A 6,000-nucleotide genomic window follows, 5' to 3' on the forward strand; every position below is an offset into this window, starting at 1 on the left:
GTGAGCCTCATGCTCTGCCAGGAGGAGGGGAGGCCGGGAGGAAGCAGAGACAGGACACCGGACCCAAACTGACCAAAGAGGTATTCCATACCACAGCACATCATGGCCAGGATGTAACTGAGAGTTACCCAGAAGGGCTAGGGAGACTGCGAGGTTGGAGGAGGTATCGGTTGGTGCCTGGCCGAGCCGGAGGCGGGGGGGGGAGAGTTATCAGTTGGCTGGTGCTGACGTGTTGTATTCTCTTCCCTTGCTATTTCCTTTATCATTATTATTATTGGTGGTAGCAGTAGTGTTTTGTGTTATACCTTAGTTACTAAACTGTGCTTATCTCAACCTGTGGGAGTTGCATTCTTTTTCGATTCTCCTCTCGGTCCCTCTGGGAGTAGTGGGAGGGCAAGAAGGGGAGGGAGTGAGTGAACGAGCTGTCTGGTTGGGTTTGAACCACGACAGTTCCTCACACTAATGGTTACAATGGATTCCTGTCTTAACAGCAGTCACTTGGTAGGACTTCAACTTGTAACTGTATATTGAGCCACCAAAAGAGTCACTCTTCTCGGCCTTACCAGGAAAGGGTTGAATGCTTGTGCCCCTTAATGTGAAATTAGTTACAGCGCTTCACATGGTCAACAACAGAAGATTATCCATAAACTTGCACTGGATAGTAGTGCAGGTGCAATGTCATACGGACAGGTCACTCTCTTGTTTCACTTCAAATTGAAGCTAAGATTAATTACGGTGTTACCAGCTTCTAAAACAGGTTAGTTAATGGGGACTAACTGTGAGCTCGCTGAAGCAGCACTAATCTTGCTGCTTGCAGTGAAGTGTCTGTCTGTCTTTGATCAGCTCATTCTCTCTCAGCAGGCCAAAAAAGGTAGCCACAGGATAAGAGTGCTTCGTTTACAATCATGTTAATTTTGCTTTAGGTTTGTCTTTAGCTGTTGGAGATTAATGAATCAAAATGGTGCTTAAATTTACAACCAGCTCTAATCACTTTGCAGTATTATTTCTAGCTGTTTTCTACTTCGATTACCTGAGCCAGTCATCTAAGGACTGTGCTTTTCTGACATGTGATAGTGGGGTACAGACTTAAATGTCTAGGAACTAGCAAGATGATAGCATTAGGGTATTGAGGATTTTCTGCTTTTCCATCTATTTCCTATGATGTGTATTTGTTGCAACCATGATGAAATCCGTCATTTGCCTTTTCACTCATTTTTGTTCATACAACCACCTTCTCTGACCTTAGAAAAGCCTCCTTTGATTCCATCAGCAGGTATCGGACAGACAGTATGTTGGGGATATTCATTGATGTGGAAGTGCAGACAGGACCTCTGACTCTTGATATCTAAGTTCAAGCAAAGGGTTTGCTTAATAAGGTCTATAATAGCAGTTAGATAAGCAGCTGGCACATGGAATCATAGGTTTCCTCAGTTTCTTGGGGTTTCAATGTGAGGAGAAAACTAAGATGGTGAGTTTGAGAGTCCTTCTGAAGTGCTTGCATCTTCTACAGGCAACCTAGATGTTTTTGATCTGTAAAGATTTGATTTGAACTGTGGTAACCTCCAAAGGTATTATGTACATAAAATTCATTGCCACTCCAGTTTACCTTTAAGGTTTTCTCTTTTGGGAAGGAAAGTTGAGTGGGAAATGCACTTGTAGAGAAATAAACTTTAATTATAAGAATAGTGATCTCTGCTAACAAACACCTGAAGAAGGTAAAAAATCTTATGTAAGTGTTGGTTCACAAAGTTTTCTAGGACAGAAATAGTTGCCAGGAAGGTATTGCTCAGATCTAATGGGATATCCCTCCTGTCTTTTTTTCTTTTTCTTTCCTGTGCCAGTTTCATTTTAGAGGTATTTAATAGGAGTGCTGAAGAGTTGTAATATGTTACTGTTTTAAAAGTGTTTTCTCTTTCATAAATGGAAGTTTCTACAGATGAATGTGCTGTATCTTTTTTTATGAATAGCTGTAGATAGAAAGCAGAAAAACTTACTTTCCTCTTTTTAGAAGAAGCAAACAAGTATATTTAATCTTTGTGTTGCTTTTTACTTTTATTTTAGATGGAGGTGTACCCAGGTCCTTGGACAGCTGATGTTGTGCAGCACTGGTATTTGTTCTAGTTCCATTATAGCTTGAACGTGGTTGTGAGACTGTTTTGGGGCATTAAAGCCTGATGGCAGTACTCCTGAGGCACTATCTCTTATCATGTTGAGGAGTTGTCTTTGTCATGAATTCATTAGTTTCATGCAGAGATCGTATATAATTCTGATTGCTGCTTGCAGGGAAACTTTAAAGAGAGGAATGGAAACTGGTAATTACAGAAACACCTCAATTCTGTGTGAGATTTGGGAGAAATTTTCATATCCATTAACTTTGTAGTAAAACCTTGCTGAAGTTGTTTTTTTTTTTCTTGACTTTTTATGTGATAGTGTTATATTTAACTTCATGCAGAAACATCTCACAAAAAATAGTCAATTTGATTGTAGGCTTGAGCCCATATCAAAGAACTTTCAGCTGGCCAGATTTATGTAGCTGGCCTCCCATACTTGAGGAGGCAGAGGCTCACCTCCTTAGCTGGCAAGGCTCTAGGGTGGTGGTTAATAGTTGTGCTTGTTCATAACCAATTCCTGATATGGCCCAGGGTTGGAAGGGAAACAAAAAGTCATAAGCAAAATAATTCTTCTCCAGTATAAACCACAAGTAAATTGTATTGATCCTCTTGATAACTGCTCCTTCAACAGCACTGTGGCTGGGCAGTGCATCTAAAATAGGTATAATCTTCCTCTGGGTGGAGTTGTGCTCTTGCAGAGACCCTCTTGTCTTATGGAGTTTACCAAGAAAAATGTTCTGCTGCTGTTTATTCACAGTATCTATTTTCCCTTATTACTTATATTAAAATGAGGGAAAAGTGAAGAAAGAGGATGTCCTGATGTTCTCTGTGTGGTTCCTTCCATTCTGGGCTTCCTATTGGATATTTGCGTATTTGTGGTGTTTTTCGTTGGTAATTGTGAAGGGGCAACTCACAGGTTCTGTTAACAGGTGAACTGTTACAAAATGACAAAAGGGATGAAAGGTTTGAAAAGAGTAGTGTGACATAAGCACTGGTTTGGCTTTTCCGCTGTACTTATACCTCCAAATTTAGACAAAAAATATTAGTTAGAATTAACTAATGCCTACTACAATATTCTTCTGAAGTAAAATACAATTTAGAGCAGTTGGAGGGGAGCTGGAAGAGAGGAGTACAAACACACCTAGAGCTCATCTTCTTTTAGAGGGTTTTGTGGTTTTGGCATCTGTACCCAGCCTTGTGCATTGTTCATGGGGCTTATTCATTGTAGTTGATAAAGTAAACCATAAATAATTGTTCTTTCTGTTTGAACAGTTGTAATCAGGGAATCGGTATGTGCAAGGTAAACATGGAGGTAATGGTGCCTTCCTCAAACAAGTCTTTATAATAAAACTTAACTGAAAAAAGAGGAGGAGATGAATCAAAGAGTGGCAAGTAATGAGCTAAGAGTTTGGACAAGGCAAGAGGAGCATTACACAACAAAAGTATTACAATAGTGTAGTTTATGTGGGTATCCTTTAGGGCTCTTGTATATCTGTGTGTGAACATGTGGGTATTTATATCCAATCACTTTTCCTTGATGACTGGCAAACAAACATGGGGCAGAATCAGCATCACATACAAATATGAAATTTCTACGCATCTATCATGTATTTTCTAAGTTACATGTAAAAATTGAATGAGAGAATAGTGAGAGCAAGAAGTGAAGAAAAACGAACAGTGGAAAAGATGAGTGTAATGTTCATGCCTGTTGCTTGTAAATAAGGCAGTTGAGGGGCTGCCTTCAGGAACATAGTGCCTGGAATGGTGTTCCAGTGGCAGGGAAATGCTTTGAGCTCCTGAACATAGGACTTATTCTTAGGTACATCAAATCTAATAAAAGACTAAGGGTTTCCAGGTGGTATAAATATAACTTGGTCCTGTTTTAAGTTTTCTTTATGCTGTAAGAAAAGAAGAAAATGGCAGTTATGCAAGTAAGCCCACAGTCTATGGAGCTCACAAATTCTTTCTGTGTATCTAGCAGTCACATTTATGTCTTTATTGTACTTTCGTCCACCTGGTTCCTCTTAAATAATGCATGTTTGGTCTCTTTCTATTAACAAATTTCATTTTAGCCTGAAAGATTTTCCATCTTTTGCTTGCTGGTTGCAGCAATGTAATAAGAGGGAGGTGTTAGCAGGAAAGATTGCTGTGGAGATTTCAGCTGTACTGTGTTATTGTTTTCTGAGATTATTGAAAATTGATTCAGCAGGAATTTGTTGCCGAGGAAGTTTTCCATCTTTGAAGCATCCTGTTTTCCCTTAGGAGTTCTTATTTAACTGATGATAACTAGATAGAGTAACCCTTTTCTATGGTGGCTCAGCTCCTATTCAAAGCGAAGTCTCTAGGTGGTGGTTGCTATTTTGTACAGGAATACTTGATTATTTCGGATATTTAGGAAATAATACTATTTTGTGTAAGGTTGCTTTTAGTTATGTTCTCATCTGTCAAATTTTGGGAATATATTACCCTAGTGTGAAAGCAGGGACAAGTATGAGCTCAAGAAGTCAAGAATTGCTGTATAACCTGTGCAAACAACCAGGACTTACAGAGATTGAAGAGTTACACAGCTAAAATCATGCACAACTTGATAAATAATTCTGGTCATATCAACATGGCCTTGAAAATAGGGTGCCATTTTAAGATGGCTGAATACTGAGGGGTTTGTGTGGGAATATTCAGTTACAGCTGTTGGGAAATAGAGGAATTAACTGTGGTCTTAATGTGCCTGTAAATTTGCCAGGTAGTCTACATATGTGTAAATATCCTTTTTGTTAAACTACTGGTTCTTTCTCTTGCTGAATGACCAGCAGGTTCTTACTGTTTCTGGGGACTATAGCATAATGCTTAAGAATAATCATGCTGAATATATACTCTACAGTCTGGAGAAATACAATCTGTTGCAGTGATCCTAGAAAGCAGTGAGCAATGTTAAGCTGAACTACTTGTTCATTAATCATCTCCTTAACACTTGGTGATTGGCATATTGTATCTGTGTCACTTCAGTGTGATGCTGCTGAAATAATGGTTCTTGTATAACTTTAGGCTCCAGAGGCTTATGTGGGGGTTTTAGTGGGCATAAGGTGTTTTTACATGTGCCACACAATATATGAAGTGGACTTTTCTCTATGTATTCTCTAACTTGACTTCTTTTACATGTGGGCCTTCTGGTTATGCCATATTGTTTCCAGATCATCTGCCTGAGGAGCCTAGTACGGAAGAGCTCAAGGCTGAGAGCTTCTAGCATCCCAGCTACAGCGATCTTGGTGCTATGAGCTTTGTCCTCAATGTGGCATCCACATGAGGGCACCTATGAGTTGTCTGGTTTTGCTTTAGGATTCCTTTCAATGCCCACAATTTCTTCAGGCAAAGAAACAGGACGAAAAATAACTTTTCTGAGGCATAAATAATATGAGCAGGTATTTAGATGTCTGTGGTATGTGTTCTCCACCCCTAGTTAGTCACGGCTGTGAGAAGAACTTACTTGCCAATGCTTGATTCATAGAGATGCTGTGTAAATATTGTTATCATGTGATAGTATGAGACAGAATGTAAAGTCTGGGTGAAGGTCTCCTCTAAAGGTTGGGTCTGAAGTGATAAGAGGTGCAAATCTGGATCTGTTACTTTGCAGCTCAGCAAGTTGGTGTTTATTTTAACTCCTGGAAGTCTTCTGTGTTTTTCACTAAGCAAGAGACTAATGGTAAAGTGGGAGACTGCTGTACCTCTTTCCTGAGACTGTAACTTTATAGATTGATAACTACTTGTGAACTTGTTCCATTTCTCCTTTCAGGTACCTCATCAATGAAGCATATACAAAGATAAAAGTATTAATTACCTTCAACTATTTAGACCAAGAATAAATAGGTTTTCATATTGCTAATTCATACTGTAC

This window comes from Neopsephotus bourkii, unplaced genomic scaffold, assembly GCF_033783945.1.
Source record: "Neopsephotus bourkii isolate Nb327-2 ecotype Australia unplaced genomic scaffold, CSIRO-AGI_Nbou_v1 NB_1250, whole genome shotgun sequence".
NCBI lineage: Eukaryota > Metazoa > Chordata > Aves > Psittaciformes > Psittacidae > Neopsephotus > Neopsephotus bourkii.